This window comes from Lepisosteus oculatus, chromosome 2 (assembly GCF_040954835.1).
Source record: "Lepisosteus oculatus isolate fLepOcu1 chromosome 2, fLepOcu1.hap2, whole genome shotgun sequence".
In the NCBI taxonomy this organism is placed as follows: Eukaryota; Metazoa; Chordata; class Actinopteri; order Semionotiformes; family Lepisosteidae; genus Lepisosteus; species Lepisosteus oculatus.
The window spans coordinates 76,952,672-76,972,225 of NC_090697.1; the positions used below are offsets into that span (position 1 = coordinate 76,952,672).

At 47.3% G+C, this 19,554-nt stretch overlaps 1 protein-coding gene across 1 annotated transcript in view; it reads right to left on the reverse strand.

Moving 5' to 3' along the window:
- kcnd1 (potassium voltage-gated channel, Shal-related subfamily, member 1) overlaps nucleotides 1-14,260 on the reverse strand; it is a 99,460-nt gene extending 85,200 nt beyond the window's left edge. Inside the window, exon 1 of the mRNA XM_069184416.1 lies at nucleotides 13,745-14,260. The gene's annotated coding sequence lies outside the window, so the exon portion shown is untranslated. The remainder of the gene's footprint in view (nucleotides 1-13,744) is intronic.
- Nucleotides 14,261-19,554: the final 5,294 nt, after the last annotated feature.

A 19,554-nucleotide genomic window follows, 5' to 3' on the forward strand; every position in this document is an offset into this window, starting at 1 on the left:
GCCATGATTGCTGGTTGTAATTACTGTGCAATTAACAAACTGCTATTTTTGCTCAACAGTAGCAATGCTTCCTCTGATGAAAAACCCTTGTGATATTTCTAGTCAGTAAAATGAAACCAAAATTGGTAGATTTATCAGTCTTTCAACAGCATCCCTCCATCTTCTAACTGGTTTACCAGTACAGGGTCATGGCAGAACCGGGGCCTATCTCAGCAAGCAACGGGCGCAAGGCAGGGTACCCCCTGGACAGAACACCAGTCCATCACAGACACAGACACTCACACACTCATATCAGAACCAATCTTCCCAGAAGCCAACCAACTAACCAGTATGCATTTGGACTGTAGGAGACAACCAGAGCACCTGGAGGAAACTTAAGTGAGCCTGGGGAGAACATGCAAACTCCACACAGACAGCACCCCAGGTCAGAAGTTGTACCCAAGACACCAGCATTTCTAAACACTGTGACACCATGCCACAGTCAAAGACAGCAGCCAGTCTTAAAATCTGACAACAGGAGTTGCACGGACATCTGAAAAGGTGAAACAATGATTGAGCAACTTGAATTGCATGTGAAGAACCACATAACACAAACAGCACTTTGTCAGCTGACCAGGCAGTAATATCCTCCGTCTCAACTCACAGAAAGTGGATAACTAGTGTGCTACTGTGTCTATAAGACATATATTCAAAGTGTGACCTTCTCTCAAAGACATACAGTATATCTAATGAGCTACTCTGTGTCGAAGACAGTATATCTAATGGGTTACTCTGTGTCAAACACATACGGTATATCCAATGGGTTATTCTCTATCAAAGACACAGTGAATCTAATGGGTTACTCTGTATCAAAGACAAGCCTTTGGGACTGCATATTTACTTCTGCATACCTTTAGTTTTTTACTTTAAAATCCATACTGACTAAAGTGTAGTCCAGTCATGATTTATAAATATTTCAGCTGATCCACAAAGCAAATACTCAGTTGGAGTGCATGTGCAAGCAAGAGGCTTTTGTCAAAACACTGACTGGAGCTTTCCTTTGCTCTTAACAGACAGGGTTTTATTCCTTCTCCTGTGGACAGGAGTATATCTGCACAGTTGAACTAACTGCGAGGGAGAGCATAGGAAATTAGGAGAAAGGGGAGAACTGAGACAGCTCGTGGCACATCATTGCTTGGGGTTTGATCCTTCCTGATTGTCGACTTTCCACTGAGCTTCACAGCTTAGTGAGTGAGGGTTCCTTTCAAAGTCATGTTGCATTAGATGAGAGAGACAGAGCCCAGTACTCACAGGGGGCAATTAATAGGGCACTGTGCACTGCTGGCCTGCAGTGTCAGTTAGCAGTGCTGAAATACTATATGATTGGGCCTGAGGTGAAACTACATTCAGGACAGTGCTACAGAAATCCGAAGCCCTGCCACGTTACAATGAGCACCCCCGCCTATGATACAGAGTTTAAACCAAATAAATTGGATAATAGATTTAAATTTTGGATTACAAAAGGAATAACTGCATTTTGTAATATAATGGATAAGAATCAGCTACAAAGTTTTCAGTATGTGAAGGAGAAACATAATTTGGAGAATTCAGATTTTTATAGATATCTTCAAATGCGCTACTATTTTAATAAGGATATTTTAAGGGGAGATTTAGATATTGTTAATGATGGGGTAGTGAAAATAGTTACAGAAGCCTACAAATCAGAATTAGTTAAAGGTATTATATCTAGATTATATAAAAGTTTTATGGAAAAGAAATCATATTCTACAGAGTATATAAAAGATAAATGGGTGAAAGAAAGTGAAGCTAGAATTTCAAATGAAGAGTGGCTTGAAATTTGTGAATTCCAATGAAGATTTACTAACTCGCATTTGTGGTGAGAGTTTTGCTGGAAAAACATTGTTCGATTTTTCATTACTCCGGGTCAGAAGGCACCTCTAAGTGTTGGAGACAGTGTGGAAATCAAGGTGATCTTTGGCGTATATTCTGGAACTGCCCTAAAATAAGGCTTTTCTGGAAGGAGTTACATGAGGCCCTGGAAACTATATTATAACTAGACTTTATATTTTGGTAAACTGGATTTTGATTGGAGGGGAACGGATGAATATTTGCTTGGAATCCTTATACCAGCAGGGAAGAAAGCTGTAACAAGGAAGTGGCTTCTCACAGATCTACCAACAATGACTGATTGGATTGAATTAATAAAGGAAATATATATAATGGAAAAAATAACATTTTCACTAAAATTACAAATGAAAAAATTTGTCAAATATTGGTCTAGATGGGTTCAGTACATTAAACCTTTAAGGTCAGATTTTGATGAGATTCAAAATAACTGAAATTTAATAAGATACATTTATATAGTCTCCTCCCTTTTTATATTCATGAATGTATACATCTTCCTTCTTTTGAATGTATATACTTTTGTTAAAAAGTTATATAATTGTAAAAAACTAGGGGAACAAACAGGAATTTGTGCCTGCGATGTAAGGCTGAATAATGGTTGTTCATATGTAAAATGGTTTTGTTTTGTTCTCTAAAATAAAAAAATATATATTTTTTTAAAATGAGCACCCCCTCCATCCCCTAATCAGACTTTTCACAGGTTCTATCACTTCAGCGTTGTGCTATAAAATTAGCCAACTGCATTGTCAGGGCCTCTGTGAGGTCCAGGGCTGAGCTGTAACAACAGAGACTGCTGGGCTTTGTAAGTGCTCCCTTTTGTGCTTCGTGTTCTGTCCCACTCATCTCTGTGCAGACTATTCCTCATTGCACTGGTCATTGTACTGACAATGTCCGTAACACAAAGCATTAAAGGAGCCACAGAGAATATGTTCCTTTTTTTATTTTTGCATATCATGGGCTCATAAAGGGCTATAAGGACAAATTTGCCTGAAATATATACAGTACTTTTTCCTAGTCGATTAATCCTAAAGGTTCTGGGTGTGATGGAGCAGGATTGCAATTTTAGTTTCTACAGCTAATTTTGTTCAATAGAAGAGAGTTGAAGAGCTGTCTCGAGCTGCAACACTTAAAGGCTTAATTCAGGTGAGTTTAATTTTTCCAAATAGAAGATTCTCTTCTATCCCCCCCAGAACAGCCCAGCTCGTCAGTGAGGTCAGTGTCTTCATTAGCTGGGAGGGACACAAGAGGGACAGCACTGCGTCCACTCACACGGGCTGGGTAAGCGCATTTTCAGACCCAACAGATACCATCTTCTCACCACCATGGCCTTAATTAAAACACTCGCGCCGTGCTGGCACCCACACAGGAACTCTTAAAATTCAATTATTAAGCCTTTCATCTGGGGATTTTCTTTTATTTAAAAAAAAAGAAATGCTTGCCTGCACCAGAGAGATAATGTTTAACTTTTACCCACGGTGTCCACTGCCGAAGAATTACCCACATAAAACAAAAGCGAAAAAAAACAGGAACCCTTTGAGACTCGCACTCCAAAGAGAATCGACGATCGCTTTAAGGGCTTTATTTTCCAGCAAACAAAGCTCCTGCCTTGACTCCGAGACAATCAACAAGCACAACAAACCTAATGAAGTATCTCGCAGCGCAGCGCCCAGAAGAGCACAGCACAGCACCGAGCTCGTTTCCAGCCTGATGTGGAGAAGCAAGGCACCATCGTTCCGACTCCATTAGTACACAAGATGGCAAAAAAATCATTCCCTGCCCGTAAAGAAGGGGTGTCCCAGCGGTCAGGCAGCTGGACAGAGGCTCCGAGGGCACAGGTTCGACAAGACTGAGGCCCAGCCGGACTGAGTGGCAGGGCCCTGGGGCTCTGAAGGCGGGCAGGTATTACTGGAACACAGCAGCCTGACTTCCCTTTGCAGTTGTCTACCGGGCAGTAACAGGGCCCAGTGTGGCAGAGTTCCTGGGCTCTCCAGGAATCGGGTTTCAGGGCGATATTCTCGACTGTGGGTACAGCCGAAGAAAATCATGTCACAGTGGATAGAGCAAAGAGACGGACACGTCTAATCTGCTTCTCAACTGTGGGTCTCACAGGTCCTTCTGGACCTGCACTTCCACACTTAATCTGGCGACTTTCTGCCTTGATCAGCCGCTGTGTGAGAAATGGAGTTTATAACGAAAGCTCGGGAGGGATGACAACGACCAAGTTAATTCAGCCACAGCAATCGCTCCTGACAATACATTCCTCTCCCGAACGCTATAGATACAGCACCTACGAGAGCCCCATCTCTCTCTCTCTCGCATCCCACCTCCACCCCCTCTCCCCCTCTACAGCTGCCCCTCGGTCACCCTGCAGGGGGGTCCTGGTCTCCTTGTCCTCTGACCCTCGGCCAAGCAGGTTAAGCCACAATTTCGTCTCCATAATCCCTTCATGACACTTTAATCTCGGGTGTTGTCTTTCCTCGTGAATTTGCTCACATTCACATTGCTCAAATTCCTCTCTTTGCTCACATTCCTGCTGGCAGCCTCCCCATGTTTTTCTGAATTTTTAATTTAGTTCAACTTTTCCAACAGCAGAAAAAAAACGGCAACATGACAACACCCCCCTCCACCCCAGCCCCCAACTCCCCCCACTCCCTCCAACTCCCCCCCCACACATCTTGCTGACAAGCTGCCCACTGATGTGCACTCATGTGAATATACATCAGTATATATATTTATAATAAAAACTCCCCTGCAAGAGGAGCATCTAGCTGCCATGATCAGTGAGGATGCTAGATGAAAGAATTTGTCTTGCTCCCTCCTACAGCATGCAGCACTGTAATCAGGAGATGATATGCGGCGGTTTGCATGATATATGATCATTTGGTGCTACAGTCCATGGCGTAAAGGTGCCATCTAATTTTATTTACTGTGCCAAACACAATGATGGGTGCGTTCAAGTGCTGGCTGTATAAATCTCTGTTCGCTCCATATTGAGGCAGGTTCTTCAGACCCGATTCTGAAAGAAAGGAGAGCGGTATTACATCTACATACTCAAGGAGCGATAAAACAGCTCCAAAGCTCCTCAGAGCTGAACAGCTGCTTGAGCTTTTCCAGGCTCTATCCTAATAGATTGAGCACATCAGAGCATTTTCTTCTGGTTTCTTTCACATATGCAGGGTGCAATCTGGTCCACAATGATCAAAAAGGATCCCTTTCGTTACCTTGAACACTTATCACTAGATGTCACGTTGAATGCAGACTGGCAATGCGCTGAGAAATTAACATTTCTGGGAAGGGAGATATTTTCGATATTCACATTTAGAACAAAGAAAACATAAAGAGAAGAAATTATATCAGGACACTACATCTGTATTCCATTCATCTTAGCCCACTGCCAAAGAGCCACTGAAAACGAAAGATGAAAAAATCTATCAATTGCGAGTGATTACATAACAGTCAGCTGTTCCAGAAATTGCAAAAGAGGATCTAGTTTGAAACATGAGCACTTCTGATTGTCATCGCTGATCATTGTCCGTTTCGTACTGCAGATAGACAGAAAGCAAGTGTATGAAAATAACATCTTACACCTATTATCCCAATAAACTCAACGTTCTTTTCAAAATCCAAGAGTTGGCTAAAGGCACAACAGCTATGAGCGTGTCGGATGGGATTAAAGGGAGTCGATTCTCTGAAGTGTCTTAGGGAACATCTTCAACAGCAAAAGCATTTCATTCTCTGAAAGGTGAGACGCCCACCTTAAAAAAGGAGGATTTTTTATATGCCAGCACCCGCGGATTAACAGGGTGTGAATAAAATTTGAAAAGAAATGTAGTACTTAACTATCCTAGAAAATATAATTCAGTGTGAACCAGGAACAGAAAGGCAAAATGTAATCACCCACAAGTATAAACTCCTGCTCTCACACTGCAGTCTCAGAGACGAACCCCACTCGTCACCAGAAGAGCCCTGGAAATGAAATAAATGGCGAAGAATTTTGCAGGAGGAAGAGCACTGGCAGTTTAGACAGATACTTTATTAATCCCGTGAGGGACACTGCAGTGCAACACCAGCTAGGCACAATCAACACAACAGAGAACAACGTAATAATACAATTATACAGCAATCCAATAATACAATAGGAACAGTCAGTAAGAATTGCAATAAAAATGGAGTATAGAGAATTGCACACAATACAAAATATACAAAAATAAACCAGAAGATGCACAAAGAAGATGTATTGCACAATATAGATATATTGCACAATCCACAAGCATATTGCACATGTGTACAGTAGATATCTATTACACAATCATAGATAAACTGCAAATTGCAATTTATATCAGTTTAGTGCGGTGTATTTAATAGTGCTAAAGGTAACACAGTGAGTGTCTGAGCTGCTACAGTTTCTACAGCCCCTGACTGACTGTCTCTCTGTTCTCTTATTACATTCTGGTTATTTTCAGAAACTCTCCACGCTGAAGAACACAAAACCATTATGTTAATGCAATTAAGAACATAAGGGATTTCACAAAATCCGCCCAGCCCATCTCGGCTGTTTGGTTGTTGGTATCTAACTGATCCAGGGATCCATTCCAGACCCCAGCTGTTTCTTGAAGGGAGCCAGGGGGTTGACTTTGACGGCATGGCTAGGTTGTGTGTTCCACACTCCCGCAGCCCTTTGCGTAAAGTAGACACTTTCCATCCATCTCCCCCACTGAGGTTCTTCTGCTCAACATGAGTGACACTAACTGCCCCCCCCACAACGCCATGACGGCTCCCAGCCCCCCCCTCCCCCTCCCCGCAGTCTGCCATCCCACAGGCAATGGGGCCGCGATTGTCAACGGATCGCACTTGCCTTGCTGGCTTGCGCGGATCTGCTTTAAGCTGCTTTGTGACCCAGCCAATGGGGCCAGTGGTAGAGAAATGTGGCGTCGTGCTGCGTGCTGTGCAGAGAGGGGGAGAGAGGGGGAGAGAGGGGGAAATCGCTCAGCGCTGCAGCGCGGGGAGCACTGGAACGCACACCGAGAAAGCCCTTTGAATCTGAAGCTGAGCCTGGATGTGAATGTGAATTTGGGAGGAGAAAGGGAGAGAGCCAGGGTGCACACAGAGCGCTTTAGAGGGGGCAGATGGAACCAAGAGGGGGGAGCGAGAGAAGAGAGAGGAAGAAATGGGGCGACAGAGCGAGTGAGAAAGAGAGAGAAAGAGGGGGAGAGAGGGGGGCAGGAGAGAACAGAAGAGGCGACATTATTTATTCATGAAGCCCGGGTAATGATTTCTATTACCAGACAGATTGCCTCCCATTAATGGCCTCTCACTTTATTTCCAGCTATATTTCTTCCCTCGCTCTTCCCTTCTCCCGTGCGAGCGTGAAGCCAGCGCAGGGAAGACTGGGGAGGAGACGCAGCGGGAGAGGGCGGCGGGGAGGACCGCGGCGGGCAGGCCAGGCCGTGACCCTCGCCTCCTGCCGGTGGACACAGCCGGACTCGGCTCCACAGCGCCTGCTGCTGGTTAACCGATCTCCCAGTGAACGAGTGTGGGGGGCGACAGGTTAGAATCGGTCCTCCCTCTGTCCCGGAGCGAGGCCGGTTCCTCACCTCCACTGCCTCCTCTTTTCTCTTCAATCCTCCATGAGCAGCAAAAAACACACAACGGCCTCTGCAGTAGTTTTCTTGCTGCTGCTAACAATTGACGGCCTGATGCTTTTGCCCAAAGCTAATTGTATTTATTCCCAATGGCACTGTGGCCACTTTTTAACATATAATCAACAGGAAATACATAAGCACAATGTTTACTTTGGGTTTTTTTCAAAGTGCAAACCGATGTCCCGCGATCATGTTAAAGATTAGACGATAACTAGCCACGTCTCCGGCAGGAGATAAATGTGCGATCAGGGACTTGCTGTCTTCCCTGAAGTTGTTACCGGGGGTTTTTAGCGGATGTCTTCCGTGATTAATTCTCATAAGGAATAAATCACAACAGCTCCCTCAACTGTTATGAAAGTGGGAGCTGCTGAACAAACCATACTTCTGTGCCAGAGAGCTCGAACCTGGAGCCCTTCCTGTGACAGACCAGCAATCCCAGCTGCGTGGGACACACTCCAGCTAGGCTATGAAGAGACTGTAATCTGAGCATTTAAGTTGCTCTTTGGCCTGTGTTTACTAGATCAGGAGGTATAAATGATTTGGGATGAAACGTTTTGCATCAGAAGCTTTTATGCTACCATATCTGTGCACATTCTTTTATAACAAGCAGACCACATTCATCTGTTTAAAGTACAGTGTTACAGATAGTGCTGTAGTATGGTCACCGTTTAATAAGAAATAAAAGCTTACTTGCAAGTTCTGTATGATACACTGTAACCAGATTGGCCCATGACTGCACAAGGGTGCTTGTACAATGGTCACAATTTCCCAACATTTCTCTCATTTCTGCCTTTCTGCCTGGGTCACTTAACAGGATCAGATACAGCCAGGCACTTTCCTTCAGTCAGTGCTCTAAAAGCCTGGAAAACAAATCCATCATTCAGCACAGCCTTCTGTTCCCAGGGAGCCCTATCCCAAGAACATTTAAATGATGACGTTGTCTACATGCAGATCTGAGTGTACAGTATACTAAAGTATATTTATGACTTATCTGTTGGCTGGCAATGGCAGCATGGTGGTGCAGTAGTTAGCGTTGCTACCTCACAGCACGGGGGCCCTGGGTTCGATACCCAGACCTGAGTGGAGTTTGTATGATCTATTTGTGTTTCCTCCCACACTCTAAAGACATACTGGTAGGTTAATTGGCTTCTGGGAAAACTGGCCTGGTGTGAGTGTGTGCGTGTCTTGTGATGAACTGGTGTCCTGTCCAGGGTGTACCTGGCCTTGTGCCTGTCGCTTGCTGGGATTGTGACCCCGAACTGGACAATGGGTGGATGGAAGTTGGATGGCAATAGCACACTACTGTCACTAAACCAATTTTGGAGGTCCAGATTCTTTAGAACTATCTCACAGAGCCTCTGGCCAGCCTTAACCTGTGACATTGATTCCTGGAGTTTCTCTGGCTCTGACCAGCAGGAAGACCTGCTGCTACCTGAGCACCAGGCAGGAAAGAAACCTCAGGGGTCCTGTTGGCAACAGTGCAGTCCCCATGCTTGTCACAGTCCCGGCCTTTCTCTTTCGGGACAGGAGGCATGGTTTGGTTCCAATGCGCTCCCCTGACATATCAGGTGATCGACTGGAATCTGCAAATACTCTCTTCCATTTGCACACGGTATTTTTTGGAACACTGAATAGGGCATGAGCCATTGGTCGGGACAAACATGCACTTTTACAAAGCATGCCGAAACCTCGCGTCTGAGCGCGAAGCTGTGCACAAGTAACGCACGAAATTCCCGCCAGTTGGGGTGCCCAATGTGCGATTCGACATTGTCTTTCTAGATAGCCAGAGGACCTGGAAGACCTAGCAGGGTGGTCTCCCACAGATACATCAGTGACTCGAGAAACAGGATAACAAAATCGCCCACAAGGTTCATCTGAACAGCAGATGTTTCAATTAGCGTCAGTTGTCCTCACTGTGGTTTTCAATAACTCACGCTCTCGGCTGGACTCCATTCTCATTAGAGCATGCCCTGCTACCTGAGCTGGCTGCTACATTCAATCAGACCCCTGCAGGCGCCCAGATGAGTATCCTCATATTGCCTGGTGGTGTTCTGGAGAACAAGGGACTTATCCTGGTTATCTACTCTACCCCTCCCCACCTCCCTGCTCAGCAACTGTATGGATTTTTTTTTTGCTCTGAGTGGTCAGACCTCTGGCCTCCGTGGGGAATCCCCACCCCCTCATAATCCTAATTTAAATCTCATTCATTAGAAGACAGTTAGTGAGAAATGGGGGTTTGTGGAGGGAAGCGATCAGCAGGACTGCAGAGGGGGAGGTCAGCTCAAGGGAGCAGAGAGGCAGTTATACCGCTCGCTCAGACGTGGGGAAGCCTCAGGGTCTCACTCACAGGCAGGCTGCCTGCAGGTAGTACTCCAACCCCACTGGCACATGCACTGCGACTGTAACCTTCCTCACACCACTGTCACTGATGCAGGCCTGCAGTCTTTACAGGCACTGTATCCGTTTCACTGTGTCCAGACGTCATTCTTTCATCAGCCCTGGGTGGCTGTTGGTTAATGCATGGGTTGGGGACAGAAAGCCTTGAATGCATTGAGGCATTGAAACTTTACCCCCCCGGAGCTGCAGGGTCACCACAGACACTCAGCTGCACTATAATCTCCCTTAAACAGACCAAGAATTAATAAAGATCAAAGCAATGGAGTGCACTGAGTCCTGGCAGTTTGAGTGCACTCAACAAGGGATTCAGGCAGCTGTGACAGCAGCAGTCATGGATGTTTCCTCTAGCACTCCCTTCTACATCGTCTTCTGCACTATACCTGCTGACCGCATTTGCGGCTCTGAGCTCCTGAACACACTGCATCTTAGCACTGTAACACTCAGCTCCTGAACATGCTGCAGGCCAGCACTAACACTCAGCTCCTGAACACACTGCAGCCCAATACTGTAACACTCAGCTCCTGAACACACTGCATCTTAGCACTGTAACACTCAGCTCCTGAACATACTGCAGGCCAGCACTAACACTCAGCTCCTGAACACACTGCAGCCCAATACTGTAACACTCAGCTCCTGAACACACTGCATCTTAGCACTGTAACACTCAGCTCCTGAACATACTGCAGGCCAGCACTAACACTCAGCTCCTGAACACACTGCAGCCCAATACTGTAACACTCAGCTCCTGAACACACTGCATCTTAGCACTGTAACACTCAGCTCCTGAACATACTGCAGGCCAGCACTAACACTCAGCTACTGAACACACTGTAGCCCAGCACTGCAACACCGAGTTACTGAACACGCTGCAACCCAGCAGTCTGTCACTGAGCTCCTGAACACACTGCAGCCCAGCTCTCTGACACTGAGCTCCTGAACACGCTGCAGCCCAACGCTGTGATCTTGTCAATCCCTGACAAGAGAGTGGGGGTACAGGCCTGCAGGACGGAGAGTTCATTCCTGTGAGCACTGACCCCTTGTGCCTGCTCTCCCCTCCCCACCACCCTCTACTCTCTCAGCAGAGCGCAGAGCTCGCTCGGTTGCATAATTGCTAAATGTCTGCGCTGTCTAAAGGTTGTGCCGATAAGGGTTTTATAGAAGTGTTGCTTTTATCGCCTGTTTCAGAGCCCCGGCTCACCATGTGTGGGGGATTAGCAATCTCTTGTGTTTTTTTTATTCCTTGCCTAGCTCTGCTTTTCTGCCTCTCCTCCTGTCTTCAGTCTCTCTCTCTGTCTCTGTAAGACTGAGGATTAGCCCGACCCCGATAATAAAGGCCTGTGCTGAGGAACCGCCTGCGGAGGTCTGGGGAGTCCAGGCCCCCAGAGGGCCTCCTGGTGCCCATTCCACCCAGAGACTTCGCTTGCTTCACTGGTTTCGTGAACGGAGGAGCTGGAAACAGTGCTGTGCCTCCTCCCAGGCCTTTTATAGCTTGTGCGCATCGAGTGAGTCCTGAGAGTCATCAGCTTTCACAACGCCCTGTTGAGATAATGACTGCACCAGTTAAGTGAATCTAGCGGGACCGATCAGCGGAGGGAGGCCTCTGGGAGAGTGACATTGCTGACGGCTCCCAGATCCAGGTTTCCTCCCAGAGAGACGGGACAGCCAGGGACCTCCGACACTACGACACAGGGGATCCCCAAGAGTGACCCACCTGCGGCCGCCTTTAATTAGTCCTAAAGATAGCATCAGCGTTTAACCGCTGCTTAATTAAAGTTGCTCAATTTTTAAAAGACACCAATTAACATTTTCCAATGAAGGCAAGTACATATGTAGCAGCCTTTAATTCCTAGCTGTGCATACCCCCATGTTAACAGCGCAGCTTCATAGCCTGTCGTACACTTCACTGCAAGGAGTGCCCTGATAATACACACCAGTCCTAAAACCCGCTGGATCGGGATCGAGCCCCCAGTGACACGCTGGCCAGCCTGGGGCCGTGAGAGAGGGCTCTGAGGATGAAGAGGGAAGAAGAGCAGGCGCAGTAATGTTCAGGAAACTGCGGTGAGACAGGCTGGTTAAACCTGAGACTGGGTATGGGCCCCTGGGGGTGGCGCCGGTGCCACCCCATCACCGCCAGGGGATCTCAGGACGTCAGGCTGCTGGCCTCTTGGTCTGCCATTTCCAGTCATCATTCCGGTCCAGCTCGGACAGTTCCCATGGTGATTTTTCTCCAGGAAAGGGCTGTCACTCCTCCCGTTCTGTCTTCCCCAGTTTGCAGCGTGACCACGAGAGGTCTTAGCCCTACGAGGGGGTACATGTGCGCTGTACGATTCTCCAGAAGTGTCCAGATACAAAGAGGAAGTGTGCTTTTTCCTGTCACAGTGATGAAGCTTGGCGCTGTGGAAACACAGAGCAAACAGGCAGTCTGCACCTTGGCTCTGGGAATTAAATAGACTCTGGTGGGTCAATTTAATGGACTGTCAAGACCAATTTAATTCTGCACTCCAGTCCATTATGAGCTCCCACTTTTACAAGCCCTGCTCAGCTAATGAAAGAGGCTGGGCGAGAGGCAGCAGCGCTGCACGACAGGAGGGGGGAGAGGCCTCTGGGAGCAGGCAGCCGTCGGGCAGGGGGAGCCCTCGGCGTCCAGGCCGAGAGGGCTGAGGGTGCGAGCTGCGATTCCACCAAGTGGGGGTCTGGTGACAGGTGGGGCTGTGTGCCAGCTGGGTCACTGGAGACCCCCCAGAGAGAATTACACCCTTACATGGCCACACTGGCAGCGCAGAACACACAGTCACCCGCCAGCAGGCCCTCTGGGTTCTACCTGTGGCTGGACTGTAGCTGCCGGATCTTTTCCGGCCTGCAGGGACAGGCAGAGCAACGAGCAGCCGGTTCCCACTGCACAGCCAGCTGCAACCCGGCCACCTTCCCAAATCCCTGACTCCCATCAGGAAACAGCTGGAAGACGCCCCCAGATCTCCTTCAAGCAGCCAAGCAGGCCAGACCCCCTCCTGCTCGTAACGCCTTGTGTGTTCTTGCTGTAATAAACAAATCCTTTACATTTGTTTGGCTCTTTTCAGCCAAAAGCCCGTGAACGATATGGGGACCCCCCTCACTCCCCAGTGCAGTGCAGCCCCCCACACAGCAGTCTGGGGGCAGGAGAGAAGACCTGCTGCACCAGGTGAACGAAGGGGGAACTTAGATTGACCACAGCAGCCAGGACAGCAGCTACTGTATAACACCCCTGCCATCGCAAACAGTGTGTTGCGCTTTTATGGCAGGCAGGGGCTGGGTGTCATGTCTCTTTGGATTAAGGTGATCAAGGTCCTGAGGCTACAGGTTGTGTAGGCCCCTCCTACCCATCCCATGAAAAGAAAAAAGCAGGTGAAAATACTGTAGTAATTCAGTGACGCCTTCAGAGTAAGAGGTTTCTACCGCCGATGCAAACGGAATATGACGCGGCACACGCAGGGAACACACACGACTATAGCCTGTGATATAAGAAGTACAGCAATGCAACCAATTCATCAGATTCACAGCCAATCTGCGAGCTGAAAACAGAGATCAGGTGCACGCTTGCTTTGAGGCCCACCCTCTGCAACAACAACAACAAGATGAGCACAGCGGAGACCAGCGAGCGCATCGTCTCAAGAACAGCACCAACAATCGCGGGACACTCCCAACACACGCCAGTCCATCGCACCCCATAGACTCCAGTCAGTCAATCCACGGCATCTGCGATCAGATACGAGCGATACAGACCACAAACCAAACAGCAATGCACAAAAAAAGCATGTTCGTACCTTTAGAGGGTTTTCTAACCTTTCTATGGGCAGCAGGGCCAGGTGATTCCGTCTTGAGACATACTGCTCAGGCAGCCTTAACCTCGTGGCCGGGGTCTGGCTCGGGCTGACTGGATGACGATCCAGCCGACTTGAAAGAAGTAGTCTTGGGCTCTTTTTGAGTAGACCCAGCTCACGCTGATCTTTTAAACGCTGTGTTTTTTCGTTTCTGCGCCACACTATCATATTTTCTATCACACATTTTGGTTCTAGCCACTTTTTGTGACCCGCACCCGATCTAAAATCTCTTAACCCGAGCACGCCCCACCATCCTCACTAGCCTCCGTAAACGTGCACCAGAGACGACCCACTGCGTGACACAACAGTGATATAAAATCCGCCAAAATACATTTGACCTGCAAACCCATTGCATCTAACGGATCATCGATTCATAAATTATTTAACGTTTTTTCTGGACCGATGGGGGCCCACTGGTCCGTTACAAAACTAATAATAACGTAACAAAGTTGGCGTCTGACATCCATCCCCGTTATGCGCAGGGGAGGGCGGTGACGTCACCGCGCTGCAAACGGCACGTACAACCTGCATGCCGGCCAAAAACAAAAATCAAAAACCTGTATGTCGGTCGTATTCATTACAATAACAGTCATTCTGGCCAGTCATGGGCCCCTGATCAATCCGGGCCCCTAGGCTACAGCCTATGACAGCCTGCTCGTTAATACGACCCTGCCTACAGCAGTGTCCTCTGCTGCCGCACTGCGGCGATGGTGTAGAAACTCTGGTTCAGAAAGAACAGCGCCACCTACTGCTCAACCAGCACCGATTGCAGCAGTAATATGCTTTGTCCTTTAGCAGTGGTTAATATGTCCCATGGTTTTATATTTGAATACAGTCATGTGGTTGTCCCAGGCTTGACCGGGCAGAGCCTTGCTTGGCTGAGGAGGTCTGACGAGATCGGGCTGCGAGGACGGCGGCCGTCGTGCTCTCAGTGGGTCTGGGCCGCGTCTCAGATGCAGAGTGTTTGTTCACATCCGTCCGTTTCCACCCCGATGAGGGTCAGGGCAAACTACTGTACAGGCACCGGCTCCACGGGCCTCTCCCTGTGGTCGGGCAAGCGGCACAGAGCCCTGCGTGGTGGGAACTGGGCAGCGAAGCCGCACGCTCCCCGAGTCCAGACACTCTCTGCTCGTGACTGACACCTCCCAGGCAGCTGGGCACAGCTGGCGCAGCACCAGCGCCAGCACCAGCAGGCCCGGGTGAGTGGGCACGTCCTGCATGAGGCGGCACCAGAGGGGAGTCTGCAGTCGTCGCCGGTGTCGTCCACAGAGACGTGAGTGGGCTTCTGCGCCGGTGTGAGGGGACCACAGCACGTCAAGCTCTGAGAGTCACGCCGCCTGGCTCCCGATCAGCAGGCGTGTGTTCAACCCTCAGATCAAGAACTAATAATTAATCATGACTCATCGCAGGATAGAGGAAAACTCGCAGCAGTAATGAGAGGCCTCTGACTAGACCTGGGCTGACAGGCTGCCAGCTGTGCTGATCCTCTCACTGTGCTGTGCTCACTCACGGGGTGCCCTGCCCTGCACACGGGCTGATGGGAGCACTGTACCCCGCTCTCTAACTGCAGCCGGGGTCGCCCCCAGTCTGTGACTCCTGTTGGTCACCCCCCTCGACGCAGGGGGCTTCCTAAGGCACTCCTGCGCTCACTCCTGCTGCTCGTCCTTTCACTACGGCAAATGATTTCTCTTAGTTTGGAGAAAATCTGAAACAAATCGCTCCCGAAAAAGCAAACACGCTGATGTGCACATAATATCCACATCTAGCAGATTGAATCAAGTAAAGTTAAAATAGACACACAGCATGAACAAAAACACAGATTGAACAATCTGCTTGGAGACAACTAGACTTGCTCTGTGCTTTGTACACAGTATTAGCTAATATCTGACTCCTTAAATGATGTCAAACCCTGCATTTGAGGAAATCTGTTTAAACTGTCAAGTACAGTTAAAAGACCACTACAAATTCTAGAGGGGCTCTCTCACAGCTTTAGGGGTCCTGGGGTTGATTTGAGACTCTGGTTTCTGTCTGTGTGGAGCTTGCATGTTCTCCGAATGCTATTTTCCTTGCTAGGATAGGCTTTGACTTGCCACAACTCTCACCAAGACAGGAGGTTTTCTAATACTGGTAAGCAGCAGCTTGTCTACCTGTTTAAATAATCTGGTTTGCAGAATAGCCCTGCAGATGGTCGGGTCCATCCTGAGGTCCAGTCTGAGGTTCGTCCGGTCCACTGTGAGTGCCGAGATGTTTGTACTCACAGCTGGTGTTGACACAACTCAGGCTTTCAGACAGGCCCAGAGCCGCAGGCCTCTGTGGGGGCGTTCTGTCCCGTTCGGTTGGTCAGAGATGGGAGCACCAAGGTGACATCAGGCCATCGGCTCTCCTGGCCTTCAGTATTTGTGGGTATTACAGAACCCAGCTGTCTGACTGCACTTTGCAATGACCTCATCCTTCAGCCCGAATCCTCACAGCCCCAGGGCCACTACAACACCTAAATATTTCACTAAACACAGCTCATTGCAGAGCAGCATCATGAATTTTGAATGCATTGTTTGAAAACGCTTTAGTTTGCCCTACATTGTTTAAAAACACTTAAGTTTGCTGACTATAGCACAGCAGCACAGAACTTTAGCCTGTCTGGGCCGACAGGACGGAAGTTTCTCCTCTTGAGCTCAGATCACTCTGTCTCAGCTCTGAGCTTCTTGACTCGTTGTGTTAAATAATTGTTCCACAGCTCACAGCTGTCACAGAGCACAGCAGCAGCTCTGGGCCTCAGTCCTCCAGGTGATTGTTGTAACGTTTAAAAGGACAGTTTCAAGCATTAAATTGTGGCATGCACACGTTATAACAATATTTGTCTCATTCCCAATGATGTGTTTTTTATCAATTCAATAAGCAATTACATTAAAACGTTGCAAACATTCCATGACTGAGTTTGGTGTTCGGTTTATTTTAATTATTTAACACTGATGCACACCAAGGTAGCAGATCCCTAAATTAATCTCAGGTCTGTGTGCTCATACCAGCATCCCAGTCAAAATCGGACTGGAAGGGAATTTGCAGTTACATGTATTATATAATGGAATGCCTACTTTAATGGTTAACGTTTCTCCTAAAATGTGTGGAATGCGATGCAGTCTTTTTCTCAGTGCAGCCTGAACAGTTTCCATTTCTCTTGAGCCTCTCCCTGTGCAGGACAGCCATCTAAACTGGCCCAAATTAATCAAACAGTACAGGACTAGGCAATGATATCCAAACATCCGCATTTAAAATGAAACAACAGAACTACTACAGAACTCAGAGCTCCGATCACCAGATCCTTAAGAAGAGCAATGAAGCAAAGTTCAAATACCCTAGCTATTTATACTTTACATAAATACATATGCAAAAAACTATAAACCACACAGATGTCCCTTCTTTAAAGGCAGAGGCTGTGAAGTGAGCTCCCGCTACAACAGACGACAGCCTCATGGTGTAATTACAAGGTCTGGAAATGCACACCTGAGAGAATAGCATTCTGTTTCACTGCTGTTCTCTCAGTTTGCAAACAAACTCCTGACGTTAAAGAGGATCATCAGAAAGTCCCTCACAAACTGGCCCTGGACTGGAGATTAGGAAACTGCGCCTGGAGACGTCTGGGTCTTGGCATGTTATTTAGCAGTGTTTGTTATGGGAAAGGTGTTAAACAGGGCATGTTCCTCTGACACTAATACATTGAAAAACTGAGAACTGGAGGCACTTCTTTTCACAAAGGGCCGTGGGAGTCTGGAACAAGTTATCCAGCCATGTGGTTGAAGATGACACTCTAGTTTCTTTCAAGAAACAGCTCAACTCAATTCACTACTAACTCTCAAATGAGCCACATTCTCTCACAATGTGTGTTTAGAGTGTGAGAGTGATACAATGCTTGTTCCACCTCAGGTTCAGGTAGAATTCGGTGTTTTCTATGTCTGCGGAAGGCAGGGCTCTGATACTCACAGACCTGTAAATATCTACGCAAAGCCATGAATGATGTGTCACAGTGTAAATAAATATTTATAATGTAATATAATGTTGGCCGTGCCGATGACTCCCTGACTATAAGAGCTGAAAATATTATTAATGGTGATTATTTGCTTGCAAAGCAAACTAACGCCGGGGCCCGATATTGAATATTGATTAAATGTCTCTTATTTGATTATTCACATTCCCCTGTGTTCAACAACAGGGCTCAGCACAGTGTTTTCAGTGTTGTATCAGTATTCTTTGAAGTGTCAGAGGTGTGACTATTGTGCATTGCATGCTTGTCAGTCCTGTTGTGAAGAATATTTTCTGACATGCCGTTCAACATCTGGAGAAAGTTATTGTGCAGCGATGGGTGTGTGTATCGGTTAGGAAAGTGAAGGTGCTGAAATGTGATCGCCGGGCTCTGGGATCTGGGATCAGCTTGAGGGGCTGATGAGGTAGAACTCTCTGTGGCTGAGATGCTCTGTGAAATACAGCTCTGGCTCCGTACTGGAAATAGCAGAATTTTAGCAGAACCATTAACAGAACCATTGACCATTAGCAGAACCATCAACAAGCTATTTCAGGGTAGTGATGGTGCCTACGGGCTCTACATAAGACAACAAATGCAGAATTCTGAAAGAGCTCCATGGTTCTTTGGTAACGGCACAGGATCAGGTGAAACAAAAGCATTTTTCCTTGTTGACCAATGTCTTAAAGAGGAGCGTTGCTCAGCTTTCCTGCGAGGGCTGAGATCTTCATACACCTGTCCCTCTGAGTCAGTGAGGGAGTGAGAGTGAGAGTGTTTAAAAAGACAACTTCACAGCAGCTCACTCTTGCTGACCTGGAGCACCACTAGTTAAGAAACCACCTTCCTTTGTATTTCTGAAAGAGAGAGATCAGATTTTGATTCTTGAAATTCCAGAAGACAAAGTTACTAAAATATTAAAATCTTTCCTGCTCCATGCAATATTCCTCTTTCAGAAGGTTTCTCAGTAGCTTTTATCAGAAGGGGTGATTTAATTGCTATCTCCACTTTCAAAGGGCGCTCAGGCCTATTATGAAAATTCAGGATGGCTTTTTTATTAAAGTAATCTCTGGGGAGAGCAGAGAAATATGGAACTTTTCAAAAGACCTTTTATTTATCTTGATGCTTTTAATAACCTTTCACAAATGTATATGGGAGCAGGAAACAGTAAATGCAGACAAATGGTCTCTGAGGAGTCAGTGCGATTAAACCTGAAGTCCTTAATTCTCAATTATCAGAAGCCCACACACACCCCCACACAGATAGAGTTAGTGTCTTAGAGATGACGCAGAACTCCTCCTCTTTCAGAGTGTTCGGCAAATGAATCAATGTGACGCTGTAAAGGTTCATCAGAGAGCTTTGAATTTGCTGTCTGGCGCTGGATTGGTCTGCCCTGAAATCTCTGCTGGGCTTTGCACAAAGCACACAGAATCAGCTCACAGAACCCCTGAAGTACTCAGAGAGAAGGAAACTTGCCCCTTTTCTCACCTCATCTCTGTGATTTACTGCAAGAACTCAGCAAGTCACAGAGTGCCTATAGAACACAGCACGTCACAGAGTGCCTATAGTTCTTATCGGCTACGTACAGTAGTTTACCTGCTCTGGGAGTTAAAGAAGCTGTTTTACATCTTCTTCTGTGAACCCTGACACAGGAGTACATGTAAAGGTCATAGGTTACGATTGAGAGCAGGCCTCTAGTAGCACATTGATAGGAGAATTGATCATCTCTCTGCCTAAAGGC